Source organism: Mauremys mutica, chromosome 12 (genome assembly GCF_020497125.1).
Source record: "Mauremys mutica isolate MM-2020 ecotype Southern chromosome 12, ASM2049712v1, whole genome shotgun sequence".
Taxonomy (NCBI): domain Eukaryota; kingdom Metazoa; phylum Chordata; order Testudines; family Geoemydidae; genus Mauremys; species Mauremys mutica.
Genome location: NC_059083.1, coordinates 63573559 through 63595310, shown reverse-complemented (window position 1 = coordinate 63595310; position 21752 = coordinate 63573559). Strand labels below are relative to the sequence as shown.

Sequence of the window (21752 nt, the reverse complement as noted above, 5' to 3'; positions counted from 1 at the left end):
TGGTCTCCATCCACAAACCAGTGCATTCCACCATAACTCAATGACTGCAATAATCTCTCTTTCATGCATAAGTCCTTTGGTCCAAACCCTCAAGAAGTTCATGAGGGACAGAATCAGAGAGATTGGAAATTTAAAAAGCGACAAAGAGTCCTGCGGCACTTTATAGACTAACAGACATATTGGAGCATAAGCTTTCGTGGGTGAATACCCACTTCATCAGACGCATGCGTATTCACTCACGAAAGCTTATGCTCCAATACGTCTGTTAGTCTATAAGGTGCCACAGGACTCTGTCGCTTTTTACAGATCCAGACTAACAGATTCAGGCTACCCCTCTGATACTGGAAATTTAAATGCATCCTTGGGAGCTGGTGGAATCTCCATCCTTAGAGGTTTTTAAGGCCTGGCTTGACAAAGCCCTGGCTACGATGATTTATTTGGGATTGGTCCTGCTTTGAGCAGGTGGTTGGACTAGATGACCTCCTGAGGTCTCTTCCAACCCTAATCTTCTGTTATTCTTCTATGATTCTATGAAACACAGTCCTATAGTTTCTCCTCTTGATTGGAGGCAACTGATATTCTTCAGCTACAGTCCAATGCACTTTCCCATTTAGTTCATATATTCTTTGAGTACTAACATGGCTGTAATGCCATTTTAACAAGTCCTTGTAAGTCATCATGGTAGACAAACCTTAACAGGGGTGGAAAAGCTCTGATGATTTCAAAGATTAAACTAAACTATCTAGTACACTGGGAGATTTTACCCCTTCATCCTGTTGCATTCATATTCCCTTTTTTGATCCTTCTTTTTTTCCTCCCTCCCAACATGATTCTTATATTCCAGAACTCCCAACATGATATGAAAACCTGTGCAAATTCCTCAGCAGGTTCCCCAACCTTTTCCCCTTTTCTGACCCTCCCAATATACACTTTTTTTATCCTAGTCTGGCACCTGGCAGTTTCTCTGCTGTCTGATGGATGTAAGGAACTGTTCCATTCAAATCTGACATGCTTTGAGGCATCCACTGTAAGTACCTGAGCATGTCTGTGTGCTTATGGTAAGTCTAATGCAGGGGATTTGAAACAGCATGCTGGGCCCAGCAGAGAGACTGCTAGACCTTGCAATTGGATCAGCCAAGCTGGGGAGGGAGGGAAGGAAGCCTGTTAATGCTTGCAGAGAAAGATGAAAATATTTAGCCTTAAAAATGTTGTTTTAATTCCAACACTGAAAGACTGAGGTTCGGCCACTCCATTGCCTAACTAACCCAAATTCTGTAAAAAAGGATCTGCTGATTGTAAAGTATTTTAAAGTTATTAGTCCTGTGCCTTACCATATCTTGTTGAAATGCTTAACCTGTCACCACTGTGGAGACTGCTGAAACGCTGACATGTAAACTCTTCTGCCATTACTTATGGAGGAAAAGAATCAGCCAGCAAACAGGGAAATTGGATGCACAACAAGGGGGAGGGGGGGGGAAGAGAGAGAGAGAGGTCAGTAGTAAGGACAGGAAAGGTGACAGGCAGGAAGTACTGTGAATCATATGGAAAAGAACCAACAGGAGTGGCCTTGGTATTGGGAAGAAAATAGGAGTCAGAACTAGGAAGCACTAGGCATCAAGAAAGAGAAGCATCAGGGCAAGGGGAACAAACCTATCTGCTAATACCACTAATTCAAGAGAAGAACAAAGGAAAGAGAGAAAAGGAAAGGCAAGAAAAGGTGCAAAGGCACTCCTGCAGGAGTGCAGCTTTTTGGTGGTTAAGGAGCTACCGATACCAATTATACTACATATGCAAGGCTGGAGTATGTCACCTAAGCTGCTCTTTCTGGTAGGTGTAAAGGTCAGCTGCTTGCGTGAACTCAATGCCAGGTGACATCAGGAACATCCCTATTTTGTCTCTATTTAAGTAACAAGTTACACTTTGTTTTCAATGATTTGCAACAAAGCAACATCTGCAGGATTCTCTGAGGCAATATAAAGTTAAACAGGTAGTTATTAACCCAGTGCTGACTGGCTAAACAAATGTAATTTGAAATGCAGGAAAAGGCTGTATAAGAAATCCATTTTGCTTTATGCAAAAAAAATCTTCCTTCACTTGAGACCTAGAGGTTCTCAGTCCTTCCACTATAGCTTCCAGATGATCCACAGCTGTTTGGCATCTGTTGCAATATTCACCAGTATACTCATTCTCTTACTGGCATTATACAGCTACTCCAACATGCTCATTGGAATCCCATCATCATCAATGTTACCTATAGCCAGAGCATTGCAGCTCATGGTTCTGTATAGGTACAACAGAGCAGAAAGCTGGAACCAGAGATCTACAGGTGTGATAAATGAACTATTTTGCTTCCTACAACAAAATTGTGTGTTGTATTATGGAGCAAAATATCTGCTTAACAGAGCCATAGAACAGACATTTTCACCTTGTACCGTATCTAGCATTGAGAGAATATAAATATATTATCTTTTAAAATAAACAAAACATGCTTGTACTAATTGCCATTTTTTCAGTAACCAATGAACCTGCATGCAATTAAAAAGGCAGCAGAGTAGCAGTGCTTTCAATTTATGACTAGATAAGCTTCTTGTTTACACTGTGATTCAGAAAATACATTTGTGACTCAGCTAGGTTATTTTGCAAGCACAGGATGAGCCAAACATTTGGTTGCTTTGTTTTTAAATGAAAAAGTCTTTCAGCATCTGAAACTGATTATATGTTCTCAATTAATTTTAACGGGCTAGAGAAATAAAAAACTTTTTAAAGATTACTTCTGGCATCAGTTTGTTACATAGAACTGTATGGGCAACAGATCTCACTTGAAACAGCTGTGTAAAGTTACTCACATTAGCTTGCTTTTTCTCTGTTTGATAAGTGTCTAGGCTGCATGGGAATTCCAATTTATTCCAAATCTCATTCTGGTACAGTTTATTTGCCAACCCTTTCCCCTTCACAGACAGACTCTCTCATTTTCAAGCAGCTGCTGACATGTGAACTTCTATAAATTCCACCCACACAGACATATAAGCCACCTCAACATTCTGATACACTTAGAAAACTGGACTCGAAAACTTTAAATTCATGAAAACAGAAGGGGGGGGCGGTGAGAGTAGTAGTACAGGTTGCACTTAATTAAATGAATTGCAAAAAGACAGCAAAACAGCTACATTTATTTCAGTGATCATAGACCTCACCGAGGGAAAAGGAGCTGTGACAAAGTTTTTGAGATAGAACATCTATCAAGATTTCCTCTGATATCTGTACAAATAATGTGTGCCTGTTCTGTAATGGCAGCAAAGAATCCTGTGGCACCTTATAGACTAACAGATGTTTTGCAGCATGAACTTTTGTGGGTGAATACCCACTTCTTCAGATGTAATGGAGTCTAATAGCATCAAAGATTTATTTATGTTCACCATGATGTCATAAAATAAACAATATGAACACTAACCTCACGGTCAAAAAAGGAACATAAAAATAGAATAGACACGATAATATACCTGTAAGAACAATATGTAAGATTGTGTGGGTGGATCCAGTACTACGTGCATCTGTAAATAAAATAACCTTGAGCTCTCATCACTTGCAAATCCCTGCCATTCACAATCTCTTAAGCAGGAAATAGCAAATGTTGACTTCCATACAGTAAACCTATGCACTCTGTCCAGTGGGTATGAATTAAGGCAATCCTGAGCTCTACACACTGTGCAACTGGAACACATATGTCCCCACCCTCAAATAGCAGTAGAGGTGCCTGCCTTTCATCCTGGGAGGGTCGTGTTGGCAGGGCACACCACGCTAGTAAGATCCCCATTAAAATTAATGGGGTAGTTCACACCTTTCAGAGCTATAGTTTCACGCTTTCTGCGAACTCAGGCAGACATCACAGCAGTACTTACACTTGGGTAACATTTTCAAATTTTTCTTCATAACCTTTTAAAATGGAAGCTTAGATTCTGATAAAATCACATGATTCTAGGACTGAAAGCCCTGAACATTCACCTATAGCTACTATGTCTTTTTTGGCCTTGTTATCAATATCCTGAACTCTCCTAGGCACTGACAATCATGGTTTCTACTAGCAAACCAAGTCGTACAACTCACTTACAAGTTAAGGCAGGCAGAAAGAAAACACATTTTAAGAGACAGTCCTGGAAAGCATGTTTCATTGGCAGTGACTCAACATGGGTGATATTCAAACTTTTCTGGAAAGTTTGTCTATGCGTAGTTCTCAAAAGGGCAAACAGCACAGCAATTTGACATGGTACAGCGTTCATGTCCCATTCCCCGTCAGTACCTAGCCCAAGCCAGGGAAGATAATGATCCAACAAGTGGACCAAATTCGGTGATGAATCCTGGTTGCATGCCCCCTGAAGCATGTTGCGCCTATGCTAAGAAGAAGATCATACAGAAGGTGGTAAATTACATAGTGTGTTAAGGAAGAAAAGTAGCAATTCTGCTTACTATTACCAGAGGCTCTGCAGCTCAGAGGAACAGTCCTTGGATTTTCACAAAGGAACTGTATATACGACAAAATTAATCTTCAACAAAAAATTGATAGACACTGCATAACTGGAATTAATTTGCAAACTGGACACCATCAAATTAGGCCTGAATAAAGACTGGGAGTGGATGGGTCACTACAAAAACTAATTCCCCCCTGCTGATACTCACACCTTCTTGTCAACTGTTTGAAATGGGCCATCTTGATTACATTGGCCTCATTAGCACTACAAAAGTGATTTCCACCCCTTCTTGTCAACTGTTGAGAATAGCCCACTTCCACCCAGGCAGCCACTGAAAGACCCACTCATACCAATATAAAGTCAAATGACACAAACTCTTTCTCAAAGTCGTCACAGCTATCAATCCTCTTGCACAGATGCCAGAATCCTTATAATGTTCCACTGACATTTCAGAGCAGCTTTCCAAAGTTATGCATTTCATCCTAAGATTAATTCTATTAGCAGACAAATATCCTGTGCTACCATTAAAAAACGTAAATACAGAGTCTTGCTCTTTTTCCTACAAACCGTATACATCAGGGGTAGCCACATCCGGAGACACGTGTGGCTCTTCAGAAGTTAATGTGCGTCTCCTTGTATAGGCACCGACTCCGGGGCTGGAGATAAAAGTGCTGACTTTCCAATGTGCCGGGGGGTGCTCACTGCTCAACCCCTGGCTCTGCCCCAGGCCCTGTCCCCACTCCACCCTTCCTATGCCCTCCCCTGAGCCTGCCATGCCCTCACTCCACTGCCTTCCACCCAGAGCCTCCTGCACACCACAAAACAGCTGATTGGGAGGTGCGGGAAGGGAGGGGGAGGCGCTGATCGGCGGGGCTGTCAGTGGGTGGTAGGTGCTGGGAGCAGGGTGGGGGAGATAATGGGAGGCTGCTGAAGTATTACTGTGGCTCTTTGGCAATGTACATTGGTAAATTCTGGCTCCTTCTCAGGCTCAGGTTGGCCACCCCTGGTATACATCATGTATTCCAAAACCGAAAACATTTCCGAGAGAGAGAGAGAGAGAGAGAGAGAGAGAGAGAGAGAGAGTGTGTGTGTGTGGGTGTGTTTTTTTTAATAGTGGGAGTAGCAATCAGTTTATAAATACAGATGCCTGTTTGGAACCCTTAAGACTTCAGGTCTTGACACCAATAACGCGAAATAATTTAATAAACAATACCTTCATTAGTTACCTGCATAACTTACGTGCATAGTTATTTAAACCCCACTAAATATACATTTTGATTTAAAATATATACCTTGAGAATATCCATTCACGTTACTTACTGGATTTCTTGTTTCCATTTTGTTACTGGAATATCACTTGTAATTGCTGACTCGCACAAAGTTTAAGGAGTAAAAGTTAAGTCTACAACGTGCTATTCCTGTTGCCCCACTGAGTGGTAGTTTATTGTTGGGCAAGTCACCTCACTTCTCTGTACTTCAGTTTTTCTTTCTGTAAGACTGGTATAATATGATTGCCCCAAATTCATCACAGCAGTATTAGAAGAGTTACCTAATTCCTGTTTGTAAAGGGTTTTGAGATCCTCAAATGAAGTACATGATATTGCTATATTGATAGAACATAATAAATGAAGCTTTTAATATAAATAAATACTTGGAGTTTGAAAACTGAATTTTTAAAATTGTGTAGAAATGTTTTGCCTTAACAAAAATTGATAGTGTCACTAAAAAAAAATTAGTATTATTCCATAGGCATTCTTTCATCATATCTAGAGGTACCTTTCATTTTAAATTCACATGCTATAGATTTATCCAAAAAAGTGGCCCAAAATTACCAACTATTTTAAAGAAAACTGTCCTGTAGTTCATTATGCAATATCATTATAAAGAAACGAAAAAGTGCAATAGGAGGCCAGAAACATGATTTTTAATTAATTTAATAAATATTTGATCAATATAGCCCTGAAGGACAAAAACATGACATCTGGCCTACTGTTCTCAGACGCCAAAAATTTAAATGTGTAATTCACAGCAGGTTGACGCTGGAGCAGAATCTAAACTGAGATACACAGGTCTGCATTGCCATTGCTTACTGTATTGGTGCAGCTTTCAGCTGATCCCTACATGTCAGAAGGAAGAACAGAAGACTGGGAATCAAGTAACTTGAGCTCTGTTCCAGCTCTGCCACTGATTTGCTTTATGACCTTGGCAAGCCTCTGTTACCTTATTTCCCTCATCTGTAAAACTAGCACTGTAACACAGAAGTATCAGCTATCACTTAAAAATGGTCAACAAGAATGCAGGTAAAGAAACTAAATTTTCCGGAAAAATGTTTTGGCTAAGTGCTGTCTTCACTGTTACACTCATCAGAATATTTATCCACAAGTTTATAACTTTTGTTTTAGTCAGCTATAACATACAACAATATGGTCTAATATTTAGCTCTGCATATACCTACACATTTGGAATGACAGTATTTTTCAGCAGGCTTATAGGTAAGCATTTCAGCGTAAGCTGTTCCAACGTTGCACTCCAGCACATGCATCTGTGTATTTACACGGTAAGTTACATTAACATTTCCTGTCCTTTGTTCCTGACAAATTAGTACAAACCTTGTAACAACAATGGCAATTTGCCATAATGGCTGTAGCCATTCAATGATTTCGACTTAAAAGAAAGTTCATTTGTGCCCCTATCTAGCACCTTAAATCTAATACAAAATGAGTCTTTCTTCTACACTGCATCTTTCACAGGCTAAACCATTTGAGTGTAGAACCTGAAGCTCAGGAGTTGAGGGAAGTGAGATAAATAAATTATACCTGCCACTGAATATGTAATTTTTTTGCCCCCTGTTCTATTACATAGCTCCCAAAGTGATTCACAATTGTTAACCAAAGCATAAAATCCCAAACACAGCAGGATTTAAGAGATATATCTAGCACCTGGTGGATGCTACCCAGAATACTGGGAGGCTGTCCATGCTATTGCAACACTCTCATACACGGGCACTGCATACCCTACCAGTTATTTAAAATGACAAGAAATCTTTTTATATTGCACTAGATTTTATCAGTACTGTTTCCTGCCCTATATGGTACCTTATTCTGCACAACTGTAAAGATGCATAGCCTAATATAATTATTAGACAGAAGTTAATTGTCTCAGATACCATGGTTATAGGTTTGGTGCAAAAAATCTAGGTAGATTGATCAAACAGTTCAATTTCAGAACAAAATATCAACATTTCCTGCAGAGCCAAAACTCCATTTTTTTTGTTTTGAACAAGTCATTTAGCTCTTTTCTAACATGTTTCCAAGGCTTCCTGAGTTGCTCAGAGCGCCAGCAGCCCCACCAGTCTCTGGGAGCCCTGCCCCTGGGGCAGACCACCTGGCAGGATGCCAATGAGCCCAGAGGCTGGAACTGCTGGGAGCCATGACTGATGTGATCTGCCTTGCCTGCTGCCTTTGAGCAGGGGAGCCTGGAGTCAGGGCTGGTGAAGAGCAGTGGAGCCAGAGAACTGGAAATGGTTTTTCCAATGGAAAAAAAAAATCAATTTTCCAGCAAAACTGAAATTTTGTAGAAAGTCAATTTTCCATCTGAATGGTTTTCCAGTGGAAAATTCCCAACCAGTTCTACAGAACATTCTTTCTAAATCTGGATATCTCCCAACCTAGGAAATATTTTCTTTTAGAGGTACTACCTTTTAAAAGAAACAAAACAGAATGAGGGGGAAAACTGCCAAAGTTAACCAAGCCTATCACTACAAATCAGTACCCTAGCTGGTGGTCACAGCAGAAAGAATAGGCCAAGAACACTGAACTATCCTCTCCTTCCACTCCACTGAACTAACCTTTCCCCGCTCTACTCTTCTCCATGTGAAGGCCATGGCAGGGTTGCAGTGTGTGAGGGAAGCTTCCTCCATCACTACTTGTACTTGTTGTTAAAGGACTTCAGCTTCTAAAGCACTGTCTACACTAGTATCATAACATCTCCCACCATTATACCACCAGCCATGCAGCACTACCAAGGGCAGAAACCAAAGCAGGAATTCTAGTGTAGACAATGCACTGGCATTCCTAAACACCAGACCATCTAACTCTGCTTTCAACACTACATGGTGGTTAAAGTGCCTGCAGCAATTGAGGGTACTGGTGGGGAGGTGCTGCCTATACTAGCACCCCAGCCTTTGCTGCTAGCGGTTGGGCTATACCAGTTATGTGCAATAGTGGGAATTTTTAAGAAAACTGATAATATAGATAAGGCCAAAGGCCATGTCAATCCATCACCTTCAATCAGCACTAAGTTCACAGAAAATAATCATTGTTTGAGCTATTGCTTAAAAACATGTTTTTTTCCCCCATTTTAGATTGTGCTCTGAATAGGGATTAAATCAAAGCAATTAACAAGGAATGTCAGAGGGAAGGCACTTAATTAGGCAGGGAATCACTTGGGCACGATAAAAGGCTACGGATCATAGTTAGAGGGAGACCCCTGAGAAGAAAGCAAACTCCAGAGGAGGGGAGCTCCCAGAGAGCCTGAAACAGGCAAACGCCATGCTCCTAGGATGTAGAGCCTGAATTTGACGAAGCTGTACTCCCAAGGGAGGGAGACTGAGCTAGGCAGAATCTGTGCTCCTGAGTCAGGGAGCCTGAGTCCAACAGAAGCTGCGCTCTTAGGGCAGGACTCCTGGGTTAAGCAGAACACAATCTCCTAGGGCAGAGAGCCTAAAGGAGGAGCCTGGAAAGAGAGAGCTCTCTGAGGAGCCTACTATACCACAGAACCGGGAAGAAATGCCTCAGAGAAGTGGAGTCACTGTCAACAGACAGCCCACAGGGCTTGCCTAGTATTTGGAGAAGCCCTTGAGAGACCTCAATGGACCCCAACATCAGAGGAAGCCTCTACTCAGATGGCATTAGGAGACCTGAGGTGAGAGCAACAGATGGAGAGCCTCAATGGAAAAGAATACTGAACTCGATACAAGTGACCGATAGACTGAGTCCCTTGGCCAGGAAGTCAAGATAGAAAGCTGTCCTGTATGCCTGTGTGATGTTTTCTGTTGAACATTTTCTGTTCAATAAAGCAGACCATTTAGGGAGGGTGATCTTTATTACCTGAAGCTGGTCTGGACTTGTTTATACTCTGGTGGAGGGAACTTGGGGCAGGCCTCACCAGCCACACCACGTCCAACCAAAAGGGGGTGCTCTGGCTGGATTGCACTACAAGGGGCTTTCACTCTGAATTTAAATTAGCATAGTAATGAAAGGATAGTATGCTCCCTCTTTGTGAAGGCATACAGCAGTCATCTTGCAAAGAAACACAAAAATGTACAGAGTAAGAGGAAAGCAATAATATTTTATGCACCAGTTGGCATACACCTTTTAAAAGGAGATACTAAACCTTTAAGCATTATTATCCTCTCAGCTATGAAACAGAACCAGACCCTCACAAAAGTGACTTTGTACAAGTTAACTGGGGTATAACCCACGAAAGGTGCTATTGCTGTCACCCAGCGTGCTGACAGGAAATAGTTGCTGCCTTGAGCCTTGATCTACCCACGTGAAACAGAGCTTGCTGGCTGACCACAGACCGGCCTCTGTTCCCTTTACAATTGTCAACATCTGCTGTGCAGATCTATGAATAATTTTATGACAAAAAAAATTCTCTCCTACTGACTCCAAAGCTTTTTTACACACGTGTAATCTGAGGCAGACTTTAAAAGAGACCCCGTTTTGTTCACAGGTTAGGATTTACACTCTTTTAAAAACACCATAAAAATGGAATTCATGGTGGGACAAGCCGCTTTGTTGGCTGCTAGCTTTTAAAATCAGGTGGCTGGATAAATGTTGGCAGTGGCTATAATCACCATTTTCAAACACTTTAAGTGCCGGGGGCAACCCATTTGTGGTGGAGCTCCATGGTAGCAGAAGCCACTGGCTGCAGTTCTGTGGGTTACTGCAACTGATCCATGCTCAGCTGAAGCAATGCTGAACTCAGAAACTTCTTACTCTTGAAGGGTGAGCATGTAGAACTGCAGGTGGCAGGCATCTAGCATGGGGATGGTGACTCTACTTTAAATTACAAGAAATAAAACTGGAAAACTGATTGCCAGAGTTATCACTTGGGAGCTATACTGTTTCTCTAATTTCAAGTGTGCTGTCAGATTGAGACACTCTAAGATTATAAATTTTAAGTCATCAAATCTAATCAATTTCATTATTTACATTTGTGGTCCTCCCAGAAGAAGTGGGTCATTAGCAGAGATGTGGATGGAAGTGTGGGGATTCTGTTGCACTGAGATCACAAATTCATTCCATGCTTAAGAGAGCTTTATGAAAGGAGGAAATGAAATAGGCACTGAGACTGCTGTCATTGGCTGAGCAAATGATACTGGAGTGGGAAACATGAAAAACAAGATTCAAGAAGTATGCCAAAGCACATTTATGTTAGGTCCTTAAGGTTAAGGGTGAGAAATTTAAATGTGGTACGGAGGGCAAAGTGAAGTCAGTGCAGGTCTAGTGTCCCATACTTAGCACAACAGCAAAAATTAGGGAACGGAACTGTTGTCAAAGAAGGTTAATTACAAAGGGTAAAATTTTCAAATGTGCTTAAGTTGTTTATGAGCTTAAGTTCCATTTTCAAAAATGAGTTACTTTTGGGGACTACCCAGATCAGTAAGGGGTTCTCTCATGGCTAGCTGTATAACTTTGGGGGCCTTAATGCTATGCTGCTATAGCTCAGAGTCTTGACACCAGTAGCCAATCTACAAACAAAGGTCTCACCCCTGGTTTTTGCCAGCCTAGTTACTCTTTGCATAGTGAAACCAACTGCCCTTCAGGTCCCAAGTCTCCTCAAATTGGTCTAGCCCAAGTACTGAACTACCAGAAGCTTGGACTTTCCCCTTCCCCACTCCCACACCATTCATCACCCCCAAAGGAGTGAAACCTGTTCCCCAGTTATCAGTTGTAATAAAAAATAAATATAAAGTGAGTACTGTAAACTTTGTATTCTGTGTTGTAATTGAAATCAATATATTTGAAAATGTAGAAAACATTCAACTATAATTTTTAATGTTTTAACATCACATTTTAAGGCCTTTAGCTAGTTAGCGAATAATGAAGAGTGAAGAAAACCCTGTGAGCAAACTGGGGTGTACACCCCACTAGAAGAAATAATACTTTGCACTCATACAAAGCCTTCCATAGGCTCTTACAAATATTCATTCTTTATGTTAACAGGTGCACTTTATGGCCAGTCCAGTAAGCCGAACAGGTCCTGGAGCCATAAAGCATGGGAAATTATTTAAAACATTTTAAATCAGTCAATTAAAAAACAAACTCTCAACATTTTGCAGAGTTTCTATTTCACTAGATCTTTAACAACAACAAAAAACCCTGCAGCTAGCAGCAGAGACTAACATGTGATACTTCATTTAGCATAGTCAAAATTAGCCATTTTGGTAAGATATCATTTTTTAAAATAAGTTAATGAAACATGCCGGTTGTACACTTCTCTCCCCACTTCCTTTTTTTAACTTTGAAGGCGGTAGGCATTGAAAGTGATGTAAAGGTTAAATCCACCCACATCATAGCTAGTGAGGTGGCAAAGGATCAAGAGTTAGACTAGCAGCCAGATGCAAGACCATTTCCTTCCTCGTTATACACCCCATGCACTGCAACTGCTCAGATTTCCGTTTGAGCCATGGCTTGGCTATCCTTCTGCTAACCACATGCCTGCCCCACCTCCTCTGACATCTTTGTTCTCAAAATGTGATCTGCATATGCAGGCTGTACTTTAGATGAACTAAATGTATGCTAATCATCCTTAAGATCAAGCTATCTACATATTTTAACACACACAAATATCTACCACCTTGGAAAAAGGGCACAGCATTCACAGCTGCATTTAATCAGAAATTTAACTATTAATCTTGATCCAAGCCCTGCATGGTACTGATCACATTCACATTGAAAGAAATTAGGGTTGCTGAAAAAACACCCCACAGGACCAGGCTCTTGTGCCCAAAAATGTTAAGACTGGGTCAGAACTTGTTTTCTTTACCACACACAAAAAAAAGTACATTTAAAAAAAAAAACTGCGTTAAACTCTTAGTACTTACTGATGTAAGGAACAGATTGATGTAACTGTGCCTTAAAAGAAAGCAACCCTGACTAGCCAAGCAATTAAAAACAGTGAGAACTACAAAGACACGTATTAAACCTGCTAAACTGAGGCTACTTGGAAGATTTGAGTATGAAACTAAAATACTGTTTGCTACAAATCAACTCAACAACTTCAGATATCCCTGCTTTTTTGACCTACTGTCCAATTTGGCAAGTGATGCTCCCGACTCTCAGATATTATAGTGATTGGCACCACAGTTTAAGCTAAATATCTATGAAGACACAAGCTGAGACAAAGGTCTCTATATACCAAATTTGTTTTCAATAGGAAAGTAGTTTGGTGATTCTAATTTAATTTAGAACAGTGAGCTTTGCTGAAAAACACTGTGCAGCAACATAGCAGGAGCTGACAAAATCATCAGAACAGTTTTTCAACTGCACTCAGTGGCTCTAATGAAAAATACAGGAAGTACCAGGCACTGAGCTCTTTTGAAAATCTGGTCCACTGATTTTTATCCAACAGAAGCTGAAATGCAGACTAAATAAGCATGGAAAATGAGTCATCTTCCACTAAGGAGTTAACCATCACTAACCAACTCTTAGGTGTCTGGGCTCCTGAAATGCAGAAACCTTGGGGCGGGGAGGGCGGGAAGCTTTGAAACTAGACCAGTTTTTTGGCTGATATTTTTCATAAAAGCGAATTATTTTAAATATTCATGCATATTATTCAATGTGAGAAAATGCACTATACTGTGCCTGGTTGCAACAGGTAGAATGAAGTATTTTTCCTCTTAGTCAAATTAAAATAGAGAGCTTCAATAAAATTAAAAATAGTGAACTCATGGCTGAAGCTAGCATTTTTCATTAAAATTAACTGTGAGGCTGTTTCTGTTATCTGTGGAATCAGCATTTTGACTTTCAAACTCATGATGAAAGAAAATTACAGGAAGCTTAGGGTGTATCTGTACTGGGCTCTCATAGGAGAACTGACTGAAAACCAAACAGCATCAGTTTATTTGGCAACTTTTGGATTTACAATAGCTTTATCTTTTGAAGATAAAAATGTTAGGATCACTTTATTATTCCAACTATCATTTGAAGACAAACTTATTTTTAAGTCATTCCTTATCTGTTAGGCAAAAATCAGTCTCCTCAAGCTACAGAGGCAATGGGATAAGAGCCCAAAAATAAGATTAAAGTCTGTTTACTTATAAGTACGTCTGTCAATTAATTGCAGTTAACTCAAAAAAATTAATCGTGATTAATCTCAGTTTTAATCGCACTGTTAAACAATAGAATAACAATTGAAATTTATTAAATATTTTGGATGTTTTTCTACATTTTCACATATATTGTAGTCTGTGTTGTAACTAAAATCAAAGTGTACATTATTTTATTACAAATATTTGCACTAAAATGATAAACAAAAGAAATAGTATTTTTCAATTCACCTCATTCAAGTACTGTAGTGCAATCTTGTTGTCATGAAAGTGCAACTTACAAATGTATTTTTTTTTGTTACATAACTGCACTCAAAAACAAAACAATGTAAAACTTCAGAGCCTACAAATCCTCTGGAATGGTGGCTGAAGCATGAAGGGGCATACAAATGTTTACCATATCTGGCACGTAAATGCATTGCAATGCCAACTACAAAAGTGCCATGCAAATACCTGTTCTCACTTTCTGGTGACACTGTAAATAAGGAGAGGGCAGCATTATCTCTTGTAAATGTAAACAAACTTATTTGCCTTAGCGATTGGCTGAACAAGAAGTAGGAGTGAGTGGACTTGCAGGCTCTACAATTTTACATTGTTTTATTTTTGAATGCAGTTTTTTTTTAACACATAATTCTACATTTGTAAGTTCAACTTTCATGATCAAGAGATTGCACTATAGTACTTGTATTAGGTGAATTGTAAAATACTATTTATTTTGGGTTTTTTTACAGTGCAAATACTTGTAATCAAAAATAAATATAAAGTGAGCACTGTAAACTTTGTATTCTGTGTTAGCAGCAAAGAATCCTGTGGCACCTTATAGACTAACAGACGTATTGCAGCATGAGCTTTCGTGGGTGAATACCCACTTCGTCGGATGCAAGTACACGAAAGCTCATGCTGCAATACGTCTGTTAGTCTATAAGGTGCCACAGGATTCTTTGCTGCTTTTACAGATCCAGACTAACACGGCTACCCCTCTGATACTTGTATTCTGTGTTGTAATTGAAATCAATATATTTGAAAGTGTAGAAAACATTCAAAATTATTTAAATAAATGGTATTCTATGATTAACAGTGAGATTAATCACGTGATTAATCTCGATTAATTTTTTTAAATGCTTGACAGCCCTATTTGTAAGGTAACATATGAACAAGCTAAGTATGAAAGATCAAACAACCATAAATGAACACTCAGTAACATTTAATGTTTCAAAAGCTGTAAGTTATTTAGTTCAGTTCACAAAACATCCAAGGTGTAATGCATTCCTAGATCTAGGCCTATTAGAAGGTGATGTTCAGAGTAGTTTAGCTTGTTGCAGTTTTTGAATCATTTAGTTACATTTTCAAAACCACAGAAGTGAATTTGGAGCCTAAATTGCATTTCCTAAAAGAATTTAGGCCCTTAGGCTCCCAAGTCCCACTGACTTTCACTGAGACTGAGCCTAAGCACCCATATCATTTAGGCAAATGAGATGTAGATACTTTTGAAAAGTTTACAATTAGTCTGTTTCTCCTTACTTTTAGCATCTACTGCCCCAGAACACAGCTCCAAAAGATTCACCAAAATATTGTGGGGGGGGGGGAACACTACAAAATGTAAACCTATTTGGTTCTATACTATGCAAGATTAACATATGAAGATACCAGGGCAGACACTCAGTTGGTATAAACTGATCCATAGACTCTGAACATTTCAGTATCACAAAATCATAGAATATCAGGGTTGGAAGGCACCTCAGGAGATCATCTAGTCCAACCCCCTGCTCAAAGCAGGACAAATCCCCAGACAGATTTTTTTTTTACATCTCAGTTCCCTAAATGGCTCCCCTCAAGGAGAGAACTCACAACCCTAGGTTTAGCAGGCCAATGCTCAAACCACTGAGCTATCCCTGCTCCCCCATCATATATCATATCATATCATATCATATCATAATCCTTTGAAACTTCACATCATGCATCACGCCAATATGTCACCACTACCAAGAAACTTTCGGAAGGGGGAGACAATGTAAAGGGATTATATTGAGTTGTTTCCATAGTATAGTGCAATGTTTCTATTATAAACATTTAAATATTAAATTATAGATCAAATTCAAAGCTGGTTTAAGAACTGATAGCTAATTGAAGTTAATGGATCTGCAAATGGTTGTACCAGGTCTGAAAATAACTTGATTTCTTTTAAACAATAAACAAAGAAACCTTACAAAGGCAAAATATTTTGCAATATTCATATTTTCTCTGTAGAACATCTTTAGGTCCAAGCAAAAATGCTGAAATGCTAAGTGAAAATTTAAAAAATAATTTTGAGCAATTGCAGATCTCTTTCTAAAAGTTCAAGAATATTTAACCCGGAGATGCCTTTATACAGCACTTCAATAAGAAGCTCCAATTATGCTTTCAGTCCACAGATGTGGGTAAGTACTTCTCATTACGTGCTCTGCACTCACTAGGACTCCTAAGAGCCCCTTGAACGTATGGTTTCTGAAGTAAATATAAATGCGCTGACAATCCTGTGCGCTTTTTTTCATGCTGCTCTGCAGGTGAGAATAAAAATGAAGCTCGTAAGGGCCTGGCTACACTTGCGAGTTACAGCGCATTAAAGCAGTCCCAGGCGCACTAGCTTGCTCCCCGTCCACACTGGCAAGGCATGTATAGCGCTCTGACTCCACGGCTACAGTGCTGCTGGTACTCCACCTCAGTGAGTGGAATAATGTTTGCTGCGCCCCTGCTGGAGCACCGCGGAGCCAGTGTGGATGAGGTGTTGCATTACTGCGCTCTGATCAGCCTCCGGAAACATCCCATAATCCCCTTAAGTCAAGTGGCCACTCTTCTCATTGTTTTGAACTCGCTGTAGGAATGCGGATATGCCGTTTGGAAGCTCCGTTTCTGACAGCCGGCTGCTTATCTGCTCCGAGACAGATAAGTGTGCTCCGAGACAGATTACTGTGGAATGTTGTGTGTGAGAGAGAGAGGCGGGGGGAGGGGGAGTCTGCTGCTGTCTGAACTTATAAGACAGCCTGCTGACATGCTCTCAAAAACCCACTCTCTCTCCCCCCACATACACACAACACACTCCCTGTCATACTCCACCCCACCCCCCTCATTTGAAAAGCACGCTGCAGTCACTTGCATGCTGGGATAGCTGCCCATAATGCACTGCTCCCAATGCCACTTCAAGTGCCGCAAATGTGGCCACGCTAGTGCGCAAGCAGCTGTCAGTGTGGACAGACCGTATCGCTTTCCCTACTGTGGTCTCCGAAGGTGGGTTTAAATGACAGCGCTCTACATCTGCAAGTGTAACCATGCCCTAAATAATTTTCTTTTATTGTACATGTTTAGTTAGGCCCAGACAGTTTAATGCAATGTATTCTAACCATACAGTTTGTAACTTCAGCTGTATTTGCCCAGGCCAAAACTCATAGGACTTCACTATAAACTTAGTTTTTGGATACATCAGAGAATGGAGAGGGCAGAGTGGAACAAAATAAAAACAAACAAAACCTTAGCTGACCAACCATAGCAGTTGTCTGAAAGCCAAAGTTAAACGTTTTTGCTTCACGTATGCCTTCTCCTGAGAAAGTCACAGTGGTCTAATTTTCAACAACAGTACCATTGTTAATCTACAATAAGAAAGTCTCTTTCTCAACCCCACTTCAGTCTTTACTAGCAATGATGAGCAACACCTATTGTGAATAGCTATATGTTTTCTTTCAAGCTTTCAGCTCATTTGCTTCAATTCTGGTTCTAAAGACATACCTGCAATCATTCATCATTAATAAAGCCACTACTTGACCTCTAGAACATATTTAAGACAGACACAATGGCTTAAATAAATAAAGGCACCATGTTTTAATTCAACCCAATATCAAAGTTGTCACAAATATGTCACACTATGACTTTTATTCAACAGTAATTCAGAACTCCCTAGGATCTATAGCAGGATGGTGCACAAAAAGCTTCTGGATTCAGATTGGCAGCTTTAGTAACCTGTTGGGTGAATCCTGCAGTTGGCTCTAATGGAACAGTTGTATGTTAAGCAATCCCAACGTGCGACATCCGTCCCCTCTGTCAGATGATCCAGAGAGACCAGAAAACTACTAAATTGTACCCACAGGTGTGGTATGAATATACTGTTAAAAGTTACAATCCCACCAGTCATCTCTGAAAAGATTCTAAATCCAGCCAACTCAGAAAGAATTTTCTAAAATAAGCAGCCATATGCATTATATTTCAGGGAGCAATATCGAGCTGTTAGGGTCCATGTAGAGATTGAGCCATTATAGCTTGTTCTGTCAAAGATCTAACCGGGCAATTGTTGAACAGGCTTGGATCTGAGTTAAACTATATTGCTCAGAGTCAAAAACAAACTTTTAAAAACTACTTAGACTATTTGCATAATATAAACTAACAGTAAAAACCACTCAGATAGGTGTTTTGACTTATAAGGTTCAGTAAAGTTTTCAGTTTATGTACCTCCAGATGAGACTGCAATAAAATTTCATAAATGGATCAGATTTAGAGGTCCTGTGGGATTCTTTTTAATTTGCAATTTCTTCTTGTTACCAAAGCAGCATATTAAAACAACCAAGTCCCTTTAATATTAATTTGTTTATGTGTTTCATCCCGTTGCTGTTAGTGTGATGCAATTACATATATGGCCATAACAGTTTAAAAACTTGGTGTCTATTGGGTCAGAAGGAAACATTACAAAAACCCTCTATAAATGTTTATAATCCATGTAATAGTGTCTGAAAATGCATATCTACAGTATACTATTTAATCCCTTAATTACCATCTCCATCCTTAAATTACACTAAAAATAGAGTACACATATCTTTTAAACAGAAGTAAATGCTGATCTACAAAAAAAGAAATGAAAATTAAATTAATCCCAGATTTCTGTGATGACTACCCCCACTAAAGAGGCAGTGGGGGCAATTAGCAAAGAAATAAATATTAACTAACCTTTTAAAAGGTGTTTTTCACCATTGATTGTGCTCTCTTGGTACTCCTCTCTGGTTCCCTGAAAGTAGCCCAGAACATATATTCTGTGACATTATAAATACCATGAAGTATATTGGGATTCAATTACATTTATGGTATTTGGAATGTCGCAAAATGATGCACTGTGGGATATAATTAGTGAATCAAGAGTACATCACAAAGAGGAAAACAAAAATGAAAATGAAAAAGCATTTTTGAATTGAATGCCTTCATCAGACTGAAAAGAGAGGGCACTCAACCCAGAAATCTGGGATTAACTCACATGATACAAAATGAAAACGGCTGATGCTCATGCACAAGAGAGAGGTGAAGTTTGAATTTCAGCTTACATCTTGAATTCCTTGGCTTTTGGCCGTTTAAAAATCAGACCTTTAACATAAACACGTGAATTTAGAATGCTATATGATTCATTTCTTTAATGGGCAAAGCTTGCATGGATCAGAAACATATTTCAGAATTCCCATCACAAAACTAATCTATTAAAATTGCAACTCTCTCATCATGAGCATGACTAGCAAAACCATTTATCTGAACCACCCAGGTCAGATTCTCCTAATAAAACATCTACAATCTATTTGCAGCTGGACTCAGATCATTGTGGAGCACTGGAGTAGATAAAGCAATTGCTTTCAAAGAGGAAGTTTGTTTGTTTTTTCAAAATCATGAATGCTATACAGACAACTACATGGTAGTGACAGCATGGACCTTCACTTTGCAGTTCAGTGGTTTAATTTCCCAATATATGGCCCAATTAGTTCATCTCCATAAAATACAGTAGTGTAGCGGAAACAGCTGAAAAGTGCTGAGCACTGAGCGCAGACACAGATGAAAAGAGCCCCTCAGTATAGGAAACTGCTGGAGACAATATACTGTAAATTAAAGCCAATTTTCCTGAATTCCCTGAGGGATTGCTCATCTCAGAGATTCAACAAAACTCTTACTAAAGGCCCAGAAGTGAAACTATAATTTTCTTGAAGTTTATTTACTTTTTCAAAGAAAATAAAAACAAAAGACAGACAAGGCATGCATAACAAATTAAATCCCATAATAAATAACAGAATCATACTGTGAATATTAGAAAAGAGCTGGCTTGCTTTTCCCATTTCTTTTTCCAACTTATAAACTCATGCAAAAACAATACGAAGAGAGAAAATGTTGAGGCCCTAATTTTACTCTAATTGAAATCAATGGCAAAAATTTCAGTCATGTCAATGGTGCAATATCAGGGCCTGAGATAAAAGGAAATTTGACACAATTTTCAATAATCATAATTTAGTTACAAAATCTGTCAGCACAATCAGACCTTGAAAAAAATGATGGTACTGTATACACTCCTTGGGCTGTTGCAGTGGGCTTAACTTTTTTACCAATTCATTAAGGATTCAATCCAAAATTCATGGAAAGATTTCAACGGGTGTGGAATCAGTCCTTAAGCCATGAGCCTTTTTCCCCATCATTTCCAACTATGTGTTGTGTTCATACATCCCGTGGCTGAACTGTCAGAGGCATACAGTATTTCTCAACCCATAAGCCTCTTCTACTGCCAAACCCAACGTCAACACCAAATATTCCATTGGTAACTGTTTTTCTTTTACCATTTTTACTTGATTAACAATCTGAGGCTAACATTTTATTATTGCAGGACAGGACCACCAAACATGTATGAATGACCCCTATAACCACATCCCTTCCGAAACAGAGTTGAGCAATCTACATGCATCTTTTTTTCAGACAAGCTGATGTACGATACCACTGGCATTTTACTTCGTAGTTCTTTATAATAAAATTATTGTCCTTCAGAATAAAATACTCTGTTTCATATTTCAAACCTATGATTATCTGTTATTGTGCATTTCAACTGTTTCCACTGCAGATCTTAAAGGAGCTCTATGGATTCCTCTTTGTGTTATGCTTACCACTCCAAACGCTGTATGTCTGTCTTTAGGGTTATGGCAGTTGGGAATGCAATTGAGTTTACAATATGAAATCTAACAAACAAGGGTGTATTCATCTCTTGAGCCATTTAAACCTAGCAAAATTAAAAACAAATGTCTTCCTGCTATAATACCACAAAAACCAAGCCCAAAATATGTGCTTTTTAATGCACGCTAAGACAATCTTTTGCTAACCACCCATTAGACTTCTTATAATACTCAGCACACATTCTTCTACAGACTGGACTGATTTCTTCCACAGTTTAACTTGTTTTTGCCAAAGACTCTTTTAGTTCAGTGTTGGCCACCCGCCTAATGAAACAATCTCTTTTAAAGCCAAGTCTGCTGTCTTCAGTTGCACAAGATGTGTTGTACTTAAAAACAAGGATAATGCAACCTGTGTTTAAGCCTTCAAAAAATACTATTTTTAAAATATCTCCAGCAAAAGTTAACTAATATATACATACATATATATAGACACACATTACACCTCTACCTCGATATAACACTGTCCTTGGGAACCAAAAAATCTTACCGTGTTATAGGTGAAACCGTGTTATATTGAACTTGACCGGAGTGCGCAGCCCCACCCCCCTGGGAGCACTGCTTTACCACGTTATATCCAAATTCGTGTTATATTGGGTGGCGTTATATCAAGGTAGCGGTGTATTTATATTATCAGGGAGTAATGTTTACAACTAAAATCTCTTCAGGATAGAGGATTTTTTTCTCTTACTTAAATATGTTTGCTAAAAAACCCTTTATTTAAGTACTAGGACATGACAAGGTATGAAGTTAATCACAGTGTAACTATCACACGTATAGGAGAAATATGAAGCATACTGGAAAGGAAAAGTGAAATAACTTCAACCTTCTCAAGAGTAAGGTCATCACTATGCAATAACCATACGCTCCAAAGGAATTTTTTCCAATTACAGGCACTAATATACTTTTAATGAGTATATTAAAAGAGATTTAATAATATATTTCTATAATTTACATTCAGTC

At 39.3% G+C, this 21752-nt stretch overlaps 1 protein-coding gene across 4 annotated transcripts in view; it reads right to left on the bottom strand.

Annotated features, from left to right (window-relative positions):
- B3GNTL1 (UDP-GlcNAc:betaGal beta-1,3-N-acetylglucosaminyltransferase like 1) overlaps window positions 1-21752 on the bottom strand; it is a 329218-nt gene that overhangs the window by 208902 nt on the left and 98564 nt on the right. The gene's annotated exons all lie outside the window — the stretch shown is intronic.